This window comes from Saccopteryx leptura, chromosome 4 (assembly GCF_036850995.1).
Source record: "Saccopteryx leptura isolate mSacLep1 chromosome 4, mSacLep1_pri_phased_curated, whole genome shotgun sequence".
NCBI lineage: Eukaryota > Metazoa > Chordata > Mammalia > Chiroptera > Emballonuridae > Saccopteryx > Saccopteryx leptura.
Window position 1 is genome coordinate 178723078 of NC_089506.1, and position 23177 is coordinate 178746254.

General features: G+C 35.8%; 1 protein-coding gene across 3 annotated transcripts in view; it reads left to right on the forward strand.

The window, feature by feature from the left end:
* Window positions 1-23177, forward strand: part of PRR16 (proline rich 16) — a 322940-nt gene that overhangs the window by 250327 nt on the left and 49436 nt on the right. The gene's annotated exons all lie outside the window — the stretch shown is intronic.

Consider the following 23177-nt stretch of genomic DNA (forward strand, 5'->3'; position numbering starts at 1 on the left):
TTACCTGGCCCTTCTAACCACCTGTGCAGGGGCTTGTTACCATAGTTTACAGGAGAGCAGCAAAATGTCTTTCCCATTTTTCACATCGGTCCTCTAAAACAATTCTTTCTATTAAATAGGACAGCTGCTCATCAAACCACTGAAATCCTCATTTATCCCCAATACACCACTGAAACTTCTCTTAACCAAATCACCAAGTGTCTTTATTGCTGAATAGTCAATGTCCTGTCCCTGAAATTGTCCCCTTCCTTGATTTCTAAGAATTCACCAATAACCTCAGTTGTTTCTTTCTCTCATACCTGAGTTTCATTATTCTCTTGTCAATTGTATCTGTACGTCCAAGATTCTGCACTTGCCTCCTTCGGCTTCACACGCTGCATACTATACAGGATAAACCCTTTCAGGACCGTGTCTTCAAGTTTACTTACAAGATGAGGATGCCCAAATTGTTGTCCTTAGAAGAATACTCTTAAAAGTTTCAAATGTGTGTTCACCTTCCTATTTTTACAAGCCACAATTACAACATAACCCCAATATGTCCAAGACAGAATTCAGTCTTCTCTCAAAAAAAATCCTTATATTGTTATTTTTCTTTGAAAACTCTTACCCACACCGCCCTGCCCTGAGAATACTGCTTAAACACTTGGAATAGTTCCTTTTTATGTGAAATGAGCATACTATTTGTCTTGCAGAATTGCTGTGAAGAAAAACAGATTTTACAAATTCTGTCTTTTAAAGATTAATTTTCATTTATTTCATATATTTAAACAAAACTAAGATTTCAGATGCCAATTCTTGTTAAAATATGGAGACACAGAAAAGATAAGTTGACTAGTAGAGTCATCCCTAAGTTTATTTTCAATAATCATTAAAGAAACTCTGAAATACTTAAAATGGAGGGAATCATTTAAAGATTAGGCAGACAAGTAGTAAAAACACAGAAAAAAACCCTCAAAATTATCTAAATGTTCCAAAACAAACTTAAGTAAGCTGTGGAATATCTATTAGTGTAATATTTGGCATTATCAAAAGTAGTAGGTTGGTGTTTGTATTTTAACACATCAATTATGATATAGAATTACATATATTGTTTGGTTAAATTATGCATCAAAGAGCATTGCATACAATTAAACTTCAAAATATAGTAATTATATATGGAAGCTGAGCTAACTTTTTAAATACTACTTAGTGTAATTTTCTTTTATACATAATTTAGAAAGTCAAATCAAACTGGTAAAACAGCAGTCTCTGATGTAAAGAAAAAAACCAGGATAAGTATTTGAACAGGCTTCACTATTTTGAGATACTAACAACAACAAAAACCTTGTCTTTTTCTTCCAAAATGGCTTTTTTACACAGAAGCCAGGAAGCATTTTGCATATTAAAAAATGGGACACAAGAACAGCAACTGCTCCTCCTCTCTTCATTGTCCAGCGAGGAGGCAGTTTCTAAGTTAAATTTTAATAAAAACAATTAGAAAGTGATCTTAAGGGTCTGTTTCTCCATTGATGTCAAATCATACCTGTCTGGCTTATAATAAATTCCTATAACATCTTTTTTACCTAAGCAATAAATGAAAGGGGATAATTTGAAACCACTTATGACCCTGAGCTCTGCTAGTTTTATTTTCTCTTGGGAATTCATGTTGACAGGTTTAAGGAGAGCATTTATTCAGGTTCTACAGAAAACGCTTTATCTGTCTGTCAAACTGAATGATATGTTTTTCCACATCTGGGCAGCAGGAACCTGCAGTCCAGGTGCTCAAGTTCCTTATTTTTTCTATTGTTCACTCTCTTTATTCTCACTATATTCCTGTAGCAACCATATATTACTATTAAAACATATGTTGGTGATTACGTTTGAAGCCCGTATCTGTTATTTGAAAATCTTATTGCAAAGCTATAAGCATTTCAGAATAAATAATTGAAGCTTTAATTTGGTGTTTATGTAGCAAAGAATGCCCTAAGTACCATGTGTTCGGCACACCATTTATGCCATTCCTCTACCTCTAAGCCATTTCATCTTGCAGATGCTGCAGGAGCCCATTCTCTCCTATTGCTGAAATCAGTGGGGCTCTAAACATATTTTGCAGATTCACTGCTTATGATTAAATCCTTTTGAATGCTAACGTGCCAAAATGTAAAACTTCCTTTAGCTTTTTAGAATTTAGAGAAATCCATCTAGGACTGAGAGATTTGAATTGGTGGACCCTCTATTTTTTACAGCACCAGAAAGCCAATATAATTATGAACATGGATGATTTCTGAAATTGGACATTCCTGGATTTGAATTCAGATTCTGATATTCTCCAGCTCTGTGGCCATAGGGAAATTTGTAAATCTCTCTGAGCCTTTGTCTTCTCATCCACAAAAGTGGCAGAATAGCACTTATTTCTTAACATAATTTAGAGAATTAAAATGAGTGGACATTTGAAAGTATCTAGCATTGTGTAGATGCTCACTAATGGTTTCTGAGTGTCTAGTATGAGGCCAACAAAGGACTAATAACAGGGTATTCAAATAGTTCTGGATTTATTGGGGTTTGCATATCTTATAAGTTTCTGTCTCTCCTCCAGAAACATATAAGCTTCATAAGAGCAAATATCTCTTTTACTCACACATGGATGTTTGACTGAATAAATTATTGAATGAAATATCTGATGTAAATCCTAAAACTGAATAATGAATGGTATGGGTGGAGAGGCTAAAAGGGTGCTTGTTCTTCACGAAGGGGTAACATAAGCAACAGGAAACGAGAAAGAGGATGGTATCTAGAGAAACTGCCTTAAGTGTGATTTTGCTGGGATTTGAGGGGTAAGATGTGGAGGAGTGGTGTATCAGGAGGGTTTTTCATGCATGCCGAGAAATGAACTTTACCCTATAGTTTAGTAGTATTCAACCTCTGCTATCTGGACCCAAATGGGCTCCTCACAGGACTTCAGAGCTGCTGAGGAAGTGAAGGGTGAAGCCATGTGGGTGGGGCTTTACCCTTCCACTCCCATCTTTCTCCCATAACCCCAGCATTGGGTGCTAACCAGAAACCTTTTTATTTTCATAATATATCTTGAGTCATATTTTGGGGGATTTTGGGTAATGGTTTCTTTTTTAGAAATGATTTACCTACATTACAATAGATAGAAAAATACTATTTTAATGGCAACACTGTAGTATTTGGTGCAGGGGAATAATATGGGAACTATTATATTTTTGTTAGAATCATCCCATAAGTGTGTGTGTGTGTGTGTGTGTGTGTGTGTGTGTGTGTGTTTCTGAAGTGAGAAGTGGGGGAGGTAGAGAGACAGACTTCTGCATGTACCTGACTGGGATCCACTCAGCATGCCCACTAGGAGGTGATGCTCTGCCCATCTGGAGTGTTGCTCCATCCCAACCAGAGCCATTCTAGCACCTGAAGCAGAGGCCATAGAGCCATCCTCAGTGCCCGGGCCAATTTTGTTCCAAGGGAGCCTTGGTTGTGGGAGGAGAAGCGAGAGACAGAGAGAAAGGAGAGGGGGAGGGGTGGAGAAGCAGATGGGTGCTTTGCCTGTGTGCTTTGGCTGGGATTCAAACCCGGGGCTTACACACACTGGGCCGATGCTCAACCACTGAGCCTACCAGCCAGGGCCACCCTGGAAGTTTTTTAAAGGACACATTTTCAGGCTTTTAAGGCAGGTGACAACTTATCATGGTACAACCACAGTGAGACACACAAGAGGCAAAAATAGATTTTAGGGTGAAGATATAGTACATTTAAGGTCATATAGATCTTGAAGAGCTCCTGAAATATTCAGCAGTAAATGTCCAACTAAAAGGTAGATGAGTCAGAATCTTGGGGAAATTTTTGGGCTGAAGACATAGATTTGACAGTCATGTAGGCCATAAAGGCCAAATTATAAGAGTAGATAAAAATCAACCAGTGAAGGTTTACAACCAGAAGCTTAGTGGACCAAAATGGATCATTGGGAATTACTGTTTTTAGAGACCAAGGTTAAGATAAGAAACCCAGTAAGGAGGTAAAGAACAAATTATAGCCAATGTATAAAAAAAACTCGGACAATTTGAGGACAAGGGAAGTCATGAGTATGTTGAATTGAAAAAGAGATAACTGTAAAATGTAAATGTCTGGTGGATTTATCAAATTCAGAGTCAAAATTATTATTATTCATACCAATGAATAGTAAATTATTACTTGCCATGAGATGCCTCTTCTAGCACTTGTGTATCATGTAAATTTTACTTCTCATCAGGCTTAGCAGAGAATCCTTTTCTTTCTTTTTTTGCCTCTGAATTCATCCATATCCTTAGACTCAAAAATGTTCATTTGGAGATAAGAGTTAATCCTTTTTTCTTCTGTGAGGGTGTAGAGACATTATTAAAGCAAATATTATACACTAGAACAGCCTATCATTAAATGTGGGCCCCTCAACCAATGTTGAAGGGATGGCATTTAGGCTTTACAACATTTGTAGGAGAGTTGATATAAAGGACATGCCTTATAATTCAACAGGTCTGGGAAACTAACAAGAATTCCCGGTGGGCATTTGATAGAATATTTTCCATAAAAAAAAAATAGAGATCTATCTAAGTAATTGATATTTACATGTAAAAGGGTACAGTAAGGGAAAAAGTGTTATAAATTACGAATATAGAAACCAAGAATGATGGAGCAGTACTCCTCATAAATGTCTTTGAAAGGGTCTTAAGCCCTGAATGTGATGACTTGGACTGTTCTTATAAAGTCTGGGGATGCTGCTGTTACAGTGCTGTGCTGGGTCTGTCTCAGCTAGACTCACAAAAGTCAGTTGTGCACACCTTTTCTTAATGCCACATGTAGTGATGCTATGTAGGTAGCCTGAAATAGTCATGGTGGGAATATTTGCTCCCATGAAACTTGGCAAACAGCACAAATCAAGGCTTTTTTGTTGTTGTTGTTTTCTCTTTTCTTTTCTTTCTTCTAATTTTTTTTTTCTGGACAAGTAGTTGTTAAAAGTTACCAGCACATCACTGGCATTGCATCAGTAACAGCAGAGAGCGATAAATGCAATTGGCATTTATCTACTCCTCTAGTGGGGCTCTTTAGAATGCCCTACTACACTGAAACACAGTTGCGTAGGACAAGTTATATAGTCCTAATTTCCACAGCAAGGAAAGAATGGTAATGATAGCACATTGTGCTACAAATAGTTAAACCCAATGCTGTTTGACTAGCCACCCTTTCCAAAGTATTGCATCATATTAACAGGTATAGGTTCATAATCACCTTTGATCCCACTATTCCACTAAAATGTTATTTTCAGTACAGAACTTGTGCTAAATTTTTCCTGTGTTACTGAAATTTTTTTTAATTAAATGAGAGGCAAGGAGGAAGAGAGTCTCCTGCATGCACCCCAACCGGGATCCACCTGGCAAGCCCTCTACAGGGCAATGCTCTGCCCATCTGGGGCCGCTACTCCGTTATTTAGCAACCGAGCTATTTCAGCACCTGAGGCAAGGCCATGGAGCTCTCCACAGCGCCTGTGGCCAACTTGCTCAAATCATTTGAGTCATGGCTGCGGAAGGGGATGAGAAAGATAGAGAGAGAAGGGGGGTAGGTGTGAAGAAGCAAATAGTCGCTTCTCCTGTGTGCTCTCATCAGGAATCAAACCTGGAACTTCCACAGGCTGGGCTGATGCTCTACTGCTGAGCCAATTGGCGAGGGCCTGAAAATTATTAGTTTCTCATGCAATAGCTCAAGAAGATCTCTAGTCATGAGCAATATTAGACCTATGCTCAATTCTCTTGCAAATTTTGCAACTGAGAAGTATCTATAGTTTTCAAACTGTAATTCCACATAAGCTTTCTGGAACATCTAATCTGATTAACAGCCATCTCAAAATTTTCCTGAACTGGTAAAAAGTTCATTTTATCAATTGTCTTCTTTCTCTCTTTTTATCTACAGTGTTTTCTATGTGTTCTTCGGTTTGGAAAAATATTGAATCCTTTCCAAGTAAAGTGGTTTTACTATTTTTTAATACATTAAAATGTACTTAAAAGTTACATTTTATTTCAAATTATATCATTCCTTATTTAAAGTTATGTGTGTTTCGGGGGATAGATTCTACTAATTTATTAATAAGATTGGCTGATTGCTTTTTATTTTTCACTCTCTTTTTGATTTAATTTTCAAAGTGCTTCTTTATATTTAGAACTTTGTTGTGAACCTCTGAATATGTGTAGCCACTAAGTAGCTTTACTCTTACATTTGCAAATATTCAAACATTTCTATTTCCTTTGAAACCATCCATACCTCAGTTTCCCCATTTATAAATTACTCTCCTTTTTCAAAATGTTAAATGTTTCAGTTAGGAACATTCCAAGCACATGTACACTGATTCTTAGAATGCTCATATTTGGAGAATTACTATTTAAAAACTACTTATTAAAGAAACTAAGAATTTCTCTCAAAGTAGCTATTTCTTAACCATTATTTTGTGACTAAATCATAGAAATCTAAAGATTTTTAATGTTAGAAATTTTATAAAAGATAATATGTAGTGGTAAGGCTTGAGTTCATAACCCCTAATTTTCTTTAATACCATCTCAAACCAACTAGTTTCTTACAAATTATGTGTTTGTTTAGATTTTAAGACACATGCAAGGAAAAAAATAAGGCTGTAAGGCTTCTCTAAACTTTGATGATAAAATAATCAGCATGCATTAAATTTGAGTATTGATCTACTTTTATGTTGTAAAAACTTCTTGTGTTTCTAGCCATCCTTGCCTACATTGGCCTCGTATATAGGCGTATGAAAGCTTCCTGATTTAAACTAATTTAGAAAAAGAAGGGTAGACAGTATAACAACAGATAGAAACATTACTGGTATTTTATTTTCTTTGGAAGTTAAAATTGAAAAGATTAAAATACATACAATCAAATGTCTGAATCAAATTCAGGTAGCTTGATAAGTATGTGCTGAAGGGTCGTGTTTTTGTCTGGCTTCTGATGGTTCCACGAGCTGGCAAATACCTAGGATAAATCATGTGTGTGTGTGTGTGTGTGTGTGTGTGTGTGTGTGTGTGTGTGTGTGTGTGTGTGTGTATGTATGTGTGTGTTTAAACCTCAGAATAGCTAGACAAATAATGTTATTTTATATACTTATACCAGCTCAATACTGATGTTGGACAATATATTCTAAAAGAAAATTTTAAGAGCCTGACCTGGGGGTGCCCCAGTGGATAGAGAGAGCATCAGTCTGGGATGGGAAGACCCAGGATTGAAACCCTGAGGTCTCTGGCTTAAGTGCGGGCTCACCTGGCTCGAGTACAGGGTCACTGGCTTGAGTGTGGGATCATAGACATAACCCCATGGTCGCTGGCTTGAGCCAAAGATTGCTGGCTTGAGCAAGGGGTCACTTGCTCTGCTATACTCACCTGATCAAGAGACATATGAGAAATCAATCAATGAACAACTAAGGAGCCACAACGAAGAATTGATGCCTCTCATCTCTCTCCCTTCCGGTCTGTCTGTCCCTCTCTCTGACTCTCTGTGTCTGTCAAAAAGAAATTAAAGAACTATTGGAACTTGATTCAAAAATTAGAAAATTTGTGAAAGAACAAAAGCCTAAGAAAATATCTTTTGGGACAAAAGGTGTAGGAATTGGATATGTATAGAGAATCAGAGAGAAGAAATGATTGAAAAGAAGGGAAAAACCTTGTCTACATAGAAAATGCTCTCTTTCATAATATGTGTAATAAAGAATTATTGACATTCATGTTTAAAGCATTGAACATATTAGTAATATATCTGTGGGAGCTCCTGGGCATAGCAGTGTGCTGATCTTTATTTTGATTTAATAGACTGAAATTAATTCTTCCATATAGTTGGAATGGAATAAATTTTTCTAACTTAAATGTAATATTCTCACAGTATTTTTTTTAAAGATTATACATATAAATTAATCGATTTAATGTTATTTCACAGATTATATTTTTTAATCATCAGAAGTTTTGCTTTTTCACTTTTCAGTTCATAATTCTGACATGAGTGTATTTCAACTTTGTCCACCTGATAATTTTGACCATATCATCATTATGACTGAAAGCCAAGGGATGCTGTTGCGTATGTTAAAAAGCCCTTTCAAACTACTAGGGACCTATCTGAACCGAAACCAAACCATTTATAAAATCCACAGGCTCACAGTTTGTCTTAGATTTCACTTCTTAAGCACAGAGCTCAGAATTTGACCTCTACTTGTGGCAGTTGCATCTGTACCAATTGATTTGCCCTCGTCAGAGACTAAGTGACTAATCTGTGTTCAGTGCAGTAAATGCAGCTTTTAGCAGGCACTTCCTTCCTGTAAGAGGCTATTTAGCAATGGCAATGAGCAGAGAGGCAGGGCCACCTACTGAGACAAGCAAGCCAAGATCAAGTAGAAGGCACTGATTGGATCGAATGCTAATCTTTGTAGAGATCAGGTTCCTTGAATATTTGTGCAGCTTTATTAATGTCTGCATATAAATATACTATTTACATACTAGCAATGCACAAAAAGACTAATCAGAATGGGTCATGTCCTCAGGAAGCATAAATATAGGCAAAACAAAAAGAGGTAAGCAGTAGCAAGTAGTATAATTAGAGAGTTATAATTTTGATAGACTTCCCTCACAGAAGAAATTAGCAAAAGACCTGGAAAACTCAAATTTCTATGCTAAATGCTATGTCAAGGAAGAACAATACTTTAGTAAGGTGCTTATATAGAATATGCTTTCTTTATTAAAGTTTTTAGATACCTTTTTAAAATTTATAATGTTGAAATATGAATATTTAGCTGGTCTCCCAAAGTTATATATATATCATCAAGGTTTATGTTGCTATCAAAAGGCAAGGCTAAAATTGCAGATCACGAGTCCTTACACAGTTATAGAAGAGAGTGGTTACGTTTCTTTGTCCAACTCAACTCTGAGAGCAAGTTAAAACAATGCAGTTGTCATGTCTAAGTAGTATATATAAAAAGCAACCTCTCAGAATAGTATACTGAAGCATAAAATTGGGATCAAAACCAAGTTAACAAGTAACTGAGACTATTGAGATTGTTACACCAAATTGACATATTTTATATTGTACAGATGACATCAATCCATAGTTTAAGCCTATCAATGGAATACTTCCTAAGAAATCTTTTCTGTATTCTGTTTTTGCCATAGACATTTCCTTGTCTCTCTAATAAGTAGGATAAAAAATTATTTTAAGAAGTTAGTAACTTAATAAGGCAATAGTGTCTTAGATGTGTTTAAAGAGACATAGATGTTTCATTTTTTCACTTTCTAGAAATATTGCAATCAGTTTTAAGGGAGCAGTATTCTGTAACTGATTTTTCAGTAAGCTTCATATAACTTCCTATAAAAACTAAAAGGTATTTATTTTTAAATCTATGTAATAAATGAATAAAATTGGAAATAGGAGACTTTTTTAACAGAGACAGAGAGAGTCAGAGAGAGGGACAGACAGACAGGAAGGGAGAGAGATGAGAAGCATCAATTCTTCATTGCAGCTCCTTATTTGTTCATTGGTTGCATTCTCATATATGCCTTGATGGGGAGGAGGGGGTGTTAAGCAGAGTATGTGACCCCTTGCTCAAACCAGCGACCTTGGACTCAAGCCATCGACCTTGGGCTCAAGCCAGCGACCTTGGCCTTCAAGCCAGCTACCTTTGGGCTCAAGCCAGGGACTTTTAGGCTCAAGCCAGCGATCATGGGGTCACGTCTGTGATCCCATGTTCAAGCCAGCGACCCCGTACTCAAGCTGGTGACCTTGGGGTTTTGAACCTGGGTCCTTTGTGTCCCAGTTCGAAACTCTAGCCACTGAGCCCCTGCCTGGTCAGGCAGAATTGAGAGACTCCTGATAGACTAAATTGTTTTATAGTAAATATACTCATAGGCTCAGATGGCCAGTTTATAATTTATAGGATTATAGAATAATATTCAGCATTTGAAGCTTTGGCTTATTGAATGATAGCCTAATGACTTAGTGATTATTACTCTCAAAATAATGACAATATCATTGAATACTTTGGAGACAGATAATTTTTTTTTATATACGATGCTGTGGCACTTGAGCCTGAGCAGAAGCTGTACTCCGATGCATTTTCTTTCTCTTGTGAGAAGAGAAATAGCGATCTATTCTCTGAGTATTTTACATAGTTACATGCTACCCATCTGGTTTCTGCACTGTAAAGTCACAAATTTTCTCTTTGCGACCAATAAGTACTTCAAATTTACCTGATTTGTTCTTTATGACTTTTGGATTTTGTGCCCTGATTAAAAAGACCATTTTCATTTGAAGATGATAAAGACGTTAGCAGAGACCTTCTTCAGGAACTTTTTGTGCTCATATTACATTTAAACATTTTACTGGGAAAGACCCAACTTTTCCTGCTGTGCTGCAATGCCACCTTTATCAGAAATGAATTGACTAAGTGTGGGGATCTGTTTCCAGCTTCTTTCTTCTGTTCCTTCCATCTGCTTTGTATCTTGTTACCGATCCCACACTGTCTTAATTGCAGCCCCTCTCTGAATTGTGTTGCTATGGTAGAGCAGTCCTCAGCTTCTGTTCTTCTCTCGCCTTGCCTACTCTTAACCTTTTTCATTTCTATATAAATTTAAAAATCAGATTTCCCATTTCCTCAAAAAATCTAATATAGTTATTAGACTTAGAAAATTTCCTTATTTTCCTTTTTTCCAAAGGATTTTTGCTTGTAATCATTAACTAATGTTCCTCCCTTCATATGAACATTTGTCTGTTATTTCTTCATTCTTTTACTTACATTTAAGGTCTCTCCATCATAGTGTTTTTAATGCATTTCTTGTAGACGTGTAAGGTTTGATTATTTTTAACACAATACATGAATTTTTAACCAATGAGTGAATTTACATTTATTGATGCAATGCATATAATAGTTTGTGATTCTGTTATGTTTTTTGTTGTGTTTTTAATAAAAGCTTCTTCTACTTTCAATATTTTGTTATTTTTATTTATCTCATGTCTGTTCTTTATAGTTTAGATGTGTGTGTGTGTGTGTGTGTGTGTGTGTGTGTGTGTGTGTGTATTTTCGTTCTGGTGGTTTAGAAGTTTATAGTGTGTAGTAAAGAAAAAACCCTCAGAGACACAGACAGCAGTATGGTGATTACAGGGGAAATAGGAATGGGGTGGGGGAGGTAGCAGAGGGTAAAGGGGTGTAACTGCTTAGGAAGGAGACGACTAGGAGTGGTGAACACACAGTACAATATACAGATCATGTACTATAGAATGGTACACCTTAAACCTATATAATTTTCTTAAACAATGTCACCTCAATAAACTCAATTAGAAAAAGGAACAAAACTTTTAATATTATATATAGTATTCTTAGTTAAGATCCTTTATTTTTTTTAATGCTGGTTACCACTTGAATTTGTTATTAATTTTCTTATTTTAAATTTTTGTAGTTTCCTCTTATAATTTGAAAAAATAGATTGAAACCATACTTTATTGATTTATTCATAAAATCAATGCCTATTGGTTTTCTTTAAAAACAAAGAGCACATGTCAACTACTTTCTACCTGTGTTAGTTTCCTGTTGCTGCTTTAGACAAATTCCCACAAACTTAGTAGCTTAAAACAATGCAAATTTATCTTACAGCTTTGGAGTTCGGAAGTCCTGAATCAATCTCACTGAGCGAAAGTCAGTGTCAGCAAAGCCTGTCCCTTTGGGCTCTAGAACTGTTTCATGACGTTGCCTTTTTCAGGGACTGGAGGTTGCCCACATTGCTTAGCTCAGGACCCCATTCCAGCCAGCCACACTCCAACCTCTATTTCTATCATTATATGACCTTCTTTGACATTACCTTTCTCTTCTACAGACCCTTGTGATTACACTGAACTCACCTGGATAATTCAGAGAAATCTCCCCATCTCAAGACCCTTACTTGAATCACATAGGCAAGTCCCTTGTTGTCATGTAATCGAGCAGATTTATAGATTTCTAGGATTAGAACATAGATTATCCAAATTCTTTCTGTCCCAAAGATGTCTATCTACCACACCTATCTTTTATTTTCTCTTTCCTCAATATTTTCTTTGCAAGTATTTTTATATAATTTATATTCAAACAATTGTCTCTGTTAGATGGTTCATGGACAGGATGTGACTACCACCTGACCTATGAGCTGGACCCAGGCAACTGGAGGTTTCTCACACCCTCCTTGTGCTTGGAATGTATGTTTTGGTCACCATTTCCACAGTGGGAGTGTTTTCAAGGGTATGACCCGGTCACCATTTCCACAGTGGGAGTGTTTTCAAGGGTACGACCCGGTCACCATTTCCACAGTGGGAGTGCTTTCAAGGGTATGACCCGGTCACCATTTCCACAGTGGGAGTGCTTTCAAGGGTACGAACCGGTCACCATTTCCACAGTGGGAGTGTTTCACAGTGGGGTTGTTGAGACCATATGGACAGTGTATGTGACTAAGCCTAGTTAAGGCTTCTATATAAACTTTTAAAATTTTGGCAGGCTGGTGTGGAGATCTGATCATTGAGACTAGACGTCCAAGACAAGCTTTGCATGTCAACAGGCCCTGCTGCCTACCAAGCTGGACTGGTCTGCCTCTGTCTTCAGTCTCACCTTGCCCTTGCCCTGTCTATGGGGGACAGTTTCAGGTTTTACCTGCGACACTCCTAGGTTGCAAACTAATAGTCTTCTGCAATCCATTTTCCCAGTTGTTCCAACCTACCATTTATTTAACTAAATTGATGGGGGTGGGGGGGGGTTATATCTTAATTAGTAAAATTTAGTTTTGAGAAATTTTGTTTGATTCCTCTCACTCTCCAGGAAGGTCTCTCTAGTGCTGTATTTCCAAGATGATTTTCTTGTGTTTGATGATGTAGGCTATAGCTTCTATTGTGAATACCAACTTGGTTGGTATAATAGATTTGGATCAAATTTTCTTTTCACATTTTCAGATTTATTCATCTAATGCAGCAACTTTTGACTGTAATACCACAGCAAACTGGTGTGCCACAGGAATTTTTAAAACATGCAATACCTGACTATTTAGTCAAAGGCACTGACTTCTTTTCCCTTAGATTGTCAAATTAAAAAAAAATTTTAAAAATGACAACAGCCAACACAATAGCTGTTCGATGTGAATGAATCAATTTTATACCTTTTTTTTCATATCATCAAAAAATTTAGGCCCTGGCCGGTTGGCTCAGCGGTAGAGCGTCGGCCTAGCGTGCGGAGGACCCGGGTTTGATTCCCGGCCAGGGCACAAAGGAGAAGCGCCCATTTGCTTCTTCACCCCCACCCCCTCCTTCCTCTCTATCTCTCTCTTCCCCTCCCACAGCCGAGGCTCCATTGGAGCAAAGATGGCCCGGGCGCTGGGGATGGCTCTGTGGCCTCTGCCTCAGGCGCTAGAGTGGCTCTGGTCGCAACATGGCGACACCCAGGATGGGCAGAGCATCTCCCCCTGGTGGGCAGAGCTTCGCCCCATGGTGGGCGTGCCGGGTAGATCCCAGTCGGGCGCATGCGGGAGTCTGTCTGACTGTCTCTCCCTGTTTCCAGCTTCAGAAAAATGCAAAAAAAAAAAAAATTTGCTTTTTTTTTACAGAATTTTAGTAACTAGCTTATGTGTGCCATGAGATGAAAAAGGTTAACAATCACTGCTCTAATGTGTTCTGCATTTGAATCAGGAGATATCTGAAGATAGCCTGATCTTTTAAGAATTGTCAGTGACTTTGCAAAATTCGTTGTTCATGAACTTTAATTACTTAGTCAAGATATATTTCATTGCTGATGGTTTCATTTCAGATTTTCCCCCTAGAAAATGTTGTGTGCTTTCATCTTCATTTGTATTTCAAGGAAAGTTTCCACTGTCTCTGAAAGCATTTGCATTTCATTAATGGACCGGCTCCTTCAGGGACAACAGTTATCTTAGGGTAGATCATCTCTGCCTCCCTTCCACACTCCAGTCATCTCATTACTTGTTTTAATCATGTTGCTTTATCCTGTGCCTTTATTATGAATATATTAATCTTTCTAGTTGTCAATAAAACATTTTTCACCTTTTATTTCCCTTTCTGCTTCTAATATATTTACTGATTCAGTAACAGTGTAATCCTGGCCCTCTATTTGTTTTCTTCCTCTTCAATCTTCCTTTCCATTTCTTTCTGTTGTGTTCTAGTTTCATCTTTTAGGTATTGACTTACTGGAAACATGTTTTCTTTTATAATGTTAAAGGTAAAGTATCCAGTTATTTTCTTCTGAAATAGAACTCTGCTTATGTTTCTCCAGTCTCATTTTTAACTCGGATACTTTGGCCACCCATTCTATTTGCACTGATACTATTGTATAAGTTTATGATAAATGCTTGCCTTCTTCCCTTATCTGACTCCTCTTTAGCTTCTCTTAAAGCTGCAGCTAACCTCTCTATGTGTTCTGTGTATATCTGAGAGAAAGGAATTGCAAAAAGAGGTGGAGTGGGAGTCAGCTGGGACTGAGGATAAACCTAACAAGAACAATTGAATTGTACATTGTTTATTACTGTCTTGTACCCCAATTCACTTTACAGAGTATGTACCCTAATCCATGCCAGAATGTCTTTAGGTTTCAAATAGCACTTAGGAATTTGGTATAAAATTTTCAGCCTTGGCAGTCATCAGAGAGCAGCGGCCTAACCTTATTTCACCTTATTTCCCCCACAGTCTTTTTTATTAAATTTATTGGGGTGACATTGGTTAATACAAATATATAGTTTTTAAGTGTACAGTTCTATGGTACATGATCTGTTTATTACATGTGTGCCCATCACCCAAAGTCAAATCTCCTTTTGTCACCATATATTTGACCCCTCTGCCTTTCACTACCCCCCTCACCACCTTTCCTCTGGTAACCACCACACTGTATCCCACATATGAGGGAAATCATTTGATGTTTGACTTTTCTCTATCTGACTTATTTTGCTGAGCATGATATTCTGAAGATTCATCCATATTGTTGCAAGTGGCTGTGTTTCATCTTTTCTTATGGCTGAGTAGCGTTTTCATTTAAATATGTACTATAACTATAACTTCTTTATCTAATCATCTATCAAGGGATACTTCAGTTGTTTCCATGTTTTGGCCACAGTGAATAATGCTGTAGTGCACATAGAGGTGCATATGTCGTTGCGATCAAATGTTTTCAAAGTCTTTCTACTCCTCCACGAGCAAAAGAAGACAATGAGATTGGCAATTTGATTTCATGCTCCTATGTTGAGTCTAGAGTGGGTCAGACATAGTTTCTAGGCCCTTCTACTTCTTATTGTCTCAGGAATCTCTTTTTTCTTTTTTTATTTATTTTTTTATGTTTAACCAAATTTTTGTTTATGTACAGGATCATTCTTCTGTTACTTTTGTTTGAAATGTTTCTGCTTTTACTCTTTGCTTTCTTCCCATCAGGAAAGCCAAAACTATAATGGTCAACTGTGTTTCCTTTTCTGAGGTCTTCGGTTCTCTTTGATCTGCATCCATGCTTTCCTATTATGCTCTTTCCAACTGTGGAGTTCTCGTTGGATTTTTTAGGATGTTGCAACATAATCTCCCTCCCCCTGTGCTTCTCACTGGGCTGTAAGGAGTAGCATGTCGCTTAACCAAGTCATACCTTGTAAATAGTTCTAAAAAGCCTTTGCTTTCGCTGACTTCCAGCTCTTGGTTTGATAGCTTCTGTTTTATTTCTGGAAGTTTTTGTTTGTTACTTGGTAGGTTTTGTTTTGCTTTGTTTTGTTTTGACCTATTTCCACTTATTTTTAGGTTTGGAAGCAGTAAAATTTTAAGATATTTATGATTTATTACTTTTGGTAGTTTATATATAGGCCTGTTCAGTCTTTTCTAAAAGTGGTTGTTCTTTCTATTCAATTATGTTACTTTTTTTATTCCTTTGGACTATTTCCAAGTGGTATTCAATACAGAAATATGTTGGTGAACATTGCTTCGTCCTGGTCCAGGCAACCATAACTACATCTGATGGACTCTGACATGAAGATAATGTTAGTGAGGCAAATGACATCTGCTTCCAAGCCCTGGTCCTATACCAGTTAAAGCATGATTTGAACCTGGGAAATAGCCTCCCTCTGAAGTTGCAATTGATTTTTTCTATAATATACCCCCCCAGGCTCTGAAGAAAATAAGAAATTTGAAGTCACAACAGTAATTCAATGAAAGTGTTTGGTGAAGCATATCAAAACAGGACTGGGAGCTGAATCTAGAACCTACCAATTTTTTTACTGTTTTTTCCTTAACACCTTACTATTTACGTATGACTAATTTCCTTCAAATGAAACACTGAATTAATGGTTTGCAACCTTTATTGAGTGTTAGGGTTACCAGGGATTTTTAAAAAACAATAACAGTCCAACTCCTAGCACCAGAAAATTGGTTTCAGTTTGTCTGGGGTGGAACTTGGATAGTGGTATTAAAAAAAAAAAAAAAAAAAAAAAGGCTCAAGGCTCCTTGAATCTATGTAAACACAAATTAAAATCATAAATTAAAAAAAAAAGAAAGAAAGCAATCACCACTAACTCTTTCTAATGTAAATAAAATCCACAGCAAGAAAAAAGAAAAAGAAGTCTGACAATACCAGGTATTGGTGAAAATGGGGAAGGTGAGACTTTCACATACTGGTAAAGAAAGTGTAAATTAATTCAGGTACTTTGGAGAGCAATAGTATAAATTTAAATTTAAAAAGCAAGGCATAACAAATATACTCCAAAGAAACATTACAGGTATACAAGGAGAAATAGACAATATTTTCAATATAGCATTAATTTTATGGCAAAATTTGGAAAGTAAGTTAAATAAAATAAGAATTCATTATATTAGAAAATTATGCAGCTGCTAAAGTTAATGAAGAAAATATATAATTATCAATATGGATTGAATTTAAAACATAACATTAATTTTTTAAAAATCAAGTCTCAGATAAATGTGTTATAATTTACCTCTGTGTGTAATTTATGTAAAGGTATAATTACATTTAGATTCACATGGTAAATACTTTTCTGAACTGAAATGATATATGCCACATTATAGTTGGGAGGGCATGTGGTCAAAAAGCTTCAAGTTGATCAGTTGATCTATTCTTTATTAAAGAAAATTATTTGAAATAAAAATAATATGTCAACATGTAAAAAAAAAAAAAAAGAAGAAGAAGAAGCTCCTGGAGGTGCTTAATTTGCTCCCTGAGTTGAAAGCCATTGTAATGGAAAAATCAACCAGGAGGACTACCCATGTTCAAGAGTGATGGGAAGTGAATACTGGCTTAGCACTACTGCAATTCAGGATAAATGAGAGTAAATTATTTTCATTTCACAGGGAGCCACAGAAAAAAATTATTTTGAGTTAAACTATTGTCCAATGTAGTTATTGAATATAAATAAGTACCTTTCTTCTGAGGAACAAAAGCAATATTTCCTTTGAAATATAGATGAGAAATACTAAGATCTTACCTTTATAGCCAGCTCAATTTGAGGTAATTTTACTCTATCAGTTGTCAAAAGATTAATTTATTGACTGTAAAGAGAAAGCTTGCCTTCAGACTTACTTGAAATTTGCAATCATTATAGAGAAAAGGAGTTCAAAGTTAAATGTATATTGAAAAGCCCAAATATTTTTTTTTTCAAAAAAGAAACCAAAACACACATAGCTTTATGCTCAGACATTGGCCATATGTGTGGGGCTAGGGAGATGTCTGTAGTTTACATTTACCAGTTAACCTACTGTGTTACTAGAAAAGCTATTTTAGGCATACTCTATACATTCAAATTTTTTAAAAATTTAATCTATCAGTAAATTAAGCATTCAAACTTTTGCTCTGTTAAGAACCAATGCCACTTACCAGACTAGAGCATAATATCTCAACTGACATTTTGGTCAAGTTCTAGCTCATGTGGACAGCTTTATCTCTTAGTCAACATCCTAGTGTTAGTAGACCTTATCAGACCAGTGATTCTCAACATATTGTAAGATTGCCAGAGAAAGATGTGACTATAAAAGAGGAGCTGTATCTCGTGTTAACTAAGAAAACTGCCCTACTGGACACCTACACCCACAACGAATGCCTGTAGATACACAATCTGATAGAATTGATAGGTATTACTTAGCTATGAAATATAACAACAACATAACAACATGTACATATAGAATCAGGTGCTTCTTGGAATCTAGGAATTTACTCTTTTACAAAAAAAGGAAAGAAAGAAAAGAAGGAAGGAGGGAGGGAGCATTTAATCACAAATTCCTAAAATGATTTATGTAATGCATGTTGCTCCACGGATAATTAGGATTTACAAAAATATAGATATTATAGTTATATTTAATTTTAAGAAATGAAAAAATACACTTTATAAATCTGTTCACCACATTCTAAGAATTATTTTTCAGACTTATGTAAAAATAAGTGATTCCTTATCAGTTGCCATCATATATTTTTAATATTTTACCAATAATTCAAGAATGTGAGTGTTCCCCACACTATCAAATCTCCATGTGGGATACTTTTGGTAAATATGTTATCAAATGAGTAAGCTTTTAGGAATACATGAAATCATCAAATGACAATCAATAATGTTTGCCTTAAAAAAGAAAATATTTAAATGTAATAAAAAGTTTTTTCTTTCACATATTTTTAATCAATCATTTAAGTTTTATATGTTCAGACTGGAGTGAAACTGACACTTTTAAAACAGACAGAATTGAATATTAACATGCTTGGACCAAATACTGGTGATTCTCTCCCAATAAAATATTTATCTTAGTTTTGGAAAACTAATGCTGAAATATCAGATATTTCTCTTACACCAATTTTTCCTCCATGTAAACTTCATTTTCATGCATTCATTCTCTGCTAACATTCTCTGTGAGACTAGATATAGCAGGGACTGTTGCAGTAAGCTAAAAACTATCAGTCAATGTGGAGAATATGGAATATTTAGAGAAATACAGATACGTATAAGTATCTAATCTAAACCTTTAATATTGCTATTAGAGAAGAATATAAGTTATTAAGAAAATTTGGAAGATATCTAAGGTGGGAATCTGAGAAAGCTTATATAAGAAAGTGGTATTTGAGCTCAGATCTAAGAAATAAAGAGGCATTTACTTAAAAGGTAATATGTCGGTCAGATAAAATAGATGTGATGAATGTCTGAGTAGAACAGGACATGCGTGTGGCTGGCAGGCAAGAATAGGGAAAGAAATACTAGAAACTATGAAAGAATGTGCAGTAACTATAAATTTCAGAATGAAATCTTACTTTTATTTAAGGGAAATTATAGAAATGGAATCAGAGAGTGAGATTTTTTTTGTCAGCATTGCTTAAGTTTAATTTGATCATTTTACAGCTTAAATAATTTTTATTTAACCCCATTTTAAAAAGTCTGGTATTTCTGTAGTATGTGCCAAGTTGCAGTAATAGGACAAAGCCTTGGCCACACAAGTCAAATAGTAAGATTTATTGATAACTATAGCTACATGGAACTACATTTTTCTCTTGAAAACTTTTATAAAACATTTATCTATGTATTAGAACTAAATCATTGTTAAACACATTTTCACAGAAAATATTAGGAAATTATTAAAGATTTAAATTTGAAATTTCATATATTCTTTATATTATTGTCAAGTCATTCTATTTTACATTAAAACATACATTTTAAAAATATTATATTACTAATCCTGTTTCTAGTAATTGGAAAACAAATGTTCAAAGAGTTTATATTAGCTTTTTGTTTAATTGCCAAAATATCTTCCCACACTCCCTCATTATGACACTAAAACTGAAAACATCTCTTATTGATCTGTATCTTATATAATTTATAGTCTCTAAGATAAGCAAATTTTTTTTCAACCAATTATTGAAATTGCTGAAGACAAACTAATGTTTGGAATTAAAATATGCTTGGCCTCAGTGCATCATAAGATTTTGGAAGGCAAATTCCTGAGGGTTTTTATTTTTTAAATTCTAAAATGTTTTTTTCTATAAAGTTTATTGAATGGTATACTCTCCTGCTAAGCTAATTTTCTGGGTTCAACTCTAGGTTTTGAAAGTGTTCATGAGGAATTGGCAAACATGTATTCACTAGGCACTTTCTTTTGGTTCATCCTGGTGTTAGGTGGTGGAAAAGAAGTATCATGTATTATTTATTATTCCTGTCCTGAGTTAACTTACAACCTAACTAGGAAAGCATCCTTACAGATTTTTAGTATTAAAGAAAATTGAAGGCCAACTAAAATGGAAATGAAAATAGTGGGAAGATCTAGATAGAAATATGATGGGTTTATTAAGAAACACTCCTGGGATTTTTTATACTTGAGCTAGGACTAGGGAGTTGGGCAGGACTAGGCAGGCAGGGAGAAGGTAAGAACACACTAGGAATGTGAGTGAAGTCCTGGGGTACAAGGTTGAGAGTCAGGAGGGGGCACGTGGGGTTGGGGGAAGAAGTGTAAAATCACTGCTCTAAGGGAAGATGCATATTGAAAAGCAATATAGGAAATAAGGTTGGTCAGGGAAGGGTCAGATTTTAAGAAAGTGACATTGCTGCTCAGGGACCTGCAGAGTGTGGTGTTAGACACATTCAAGTCCTTTAGGCAAGGCTGACTGACAGGGAAGTGAGGTAGGAAGAGTGTCAGTTTGGAAACTGGAAGGCAGAGTATGTGCCAGGACTGACGATATATATATCTCATAGAGGGAGCCACTTACATACAATAGCAGCTGAGTGATACGCCCACAGCTGAGCTTTGAAAGAAAGCTTTTTGGAATATTTATGAATATAAGGTCTAAAATTAGACCACCTGGGTTTAAATTCTGCTCTGTCACTTATTAGCTCTGAGATATTAGACAAGCCATTTTTAAACTGTTTGTCATTGTATTAATCAGTTACTATGGGTAAATAGCTACAGCAGTGCCTGGAACATAATAAAGCCTGTATAAATACTGCCTACTATTTATTAAGCTAGCAGCAGCTGTCTAAGTAAATAGATACAGCTAGTGCTTGACTTATGACCACGATTGGTTCTGACAGACCGGTTGTAACACGATTTGGTCATAAGTTGAGTAGGCTATATGTATAGTACTGTGAAATGATGTTATAAAAATCTTTAAGTCATATTTTATCATAAATTTTCTTTCAATATTGTTATATATCACAATTTTCTTTGTTCATTTTATGCCATTTGTATCATCTCTACACCATTTTGTTTCTTATTTTTACATTCGTCAGGTTTAAGTAAAACTGCATTACCAGTACAACTGGTTTAATATTTGCAAAGAGAATTTCCTCTTGGTAGACATCTTGAGAGGGGTTTGATGAAAAATATCCAAGACACAAAACACAAATTGCTGTACTGAGTCTGGAATAATAGTTGAAATGGTGCGTGCGGAGATGGTAGTGCTGCCGGAAGCTGGTCCGCACTGTCGTACTTGCGCTGCCAGACGCGGAGCAGTCGTGGCTAGCGATTATGGTTGTAAAGTCGAATGGTCATAAGTTGCATAGGTATTAAGTCAATCAATATTTGTATAAATATATTTAAGAAAGGAAAAGGCAGATGTAATAGTACTTCTTTTATTTAAGGGAAGTGGTAGATAAGGAACCATGGAGTGAGAAAAAGAAATAGTTGCTATTTAAAGTAATAACGTTGAATTTAAAATATTGTGAGTGATAGAAATAAATGATTTAACAACTAACTTTTGCTCCAGTTTAGTAAGCTACATGGACAAATGACTTCTGTATGCACTTCACTTATAAAAGGAAACTAGTTTTTAAAATTTCTTCTAGTTCTGGTTTTTGAGGTTTGTTGATGTTGGGAAGTTATAAGAGTGCTTGTCTCCTGGGCTTAAAAAATTTCATTCTCAGAGTACTGAGAAAATATCTCAATGACAGATTCTGAGAAATTGGTAGAATATTGGCAGCATTATAATGGTCAGTATTATTCTTATAATCTAATGGAAGGTGGAATCCACAAACTTGTCATCAGTATGCTTAAGATCACTTGCATCACATGTCTAAGAAATATTATTAAATGGATGATTTATGGGAATAAAAAATAGAAAAGTAAGCATGGATCACCAGAGTCTAGAAAGGATTCTCTAACCAATCATGTCCATTTCAGCTCTTTTCTGTGGCACTGTCAAGGGAATACAGACTCAGACATTTTTAATAATTTCCTCCAAATTTTTTGTCCTCCAAATTCTTTGTAGACAAGATATTAAAAAGGTTATATAGACTACTAGGTGGATCAGTGACTAGTTTAAATTGTTTGAAGTTGCTTTCAAATATTTGATATGGAAAAGGGAGAATGATTGATTTAAGGAGCTCTGTGGGATGGAATTCAAAGTGAAAGATGAAAGCGATAAGGTGAGAAAACTGCTGAATTCAAAAGAAATATGTATGTGTAACAGAGTTGTCCAGCAATGAAGTAAGCTGCTTTCGGGTAGGGTCATGGATTCCCAGCGCTGATGATGTAAAAGAAAATGGACTAGACCTGCATCAGGGAATCATACAGAGTGTGGTGTGGCTATTTGGTGATTTTGTCTGCCCAGCGTCTTTTCCCCATACAGTTGCATAGCAATAAAGCTTTGCTATGAGGAACTAACTTGGAGAAGGTCTAAGAGGGGCTATTAATAGAATGCCTTTTTTTCTTGTGGTCAAGTTGGTAACTTGATCCAAGTCAATCAGAAACTCTTTAGAACTTGAGCTGTCAAAGTGGCAACTTATTGGTCCTTAGGGACTAGAATAGCAGAAACAGCTCCTTGGTTCTCAACAGCTGGATATTCAGAATGACTCTAGTTTCTGTCCTTTCTAGGAAGTGGCTTTTCAGTGTTTATCTTGCTTTTCTGATAAATTCATAATATTACAAATCTGTGCAGGTTTGCTTTCTGTTGTTTACAACCACAGAATCCCCGTTAATATACACAGATGTCAAGATGCATATTGGTGATTGAACTAAATCTCCGCTGTAATAACTTTAAGTACAGACTGACTGCCTACAAGTCTCTGATTTAGAAAAAATATATATATATTTGTTTCTTTTTAAAAGGAAAAAGGCAGAGAAGTAAGGGGAATTAGAAAAATTTTTGACAGGTTGAAAAATAGCTATATTTGCTTATGCTTGTGAATTTTTATGGAATTAATGAT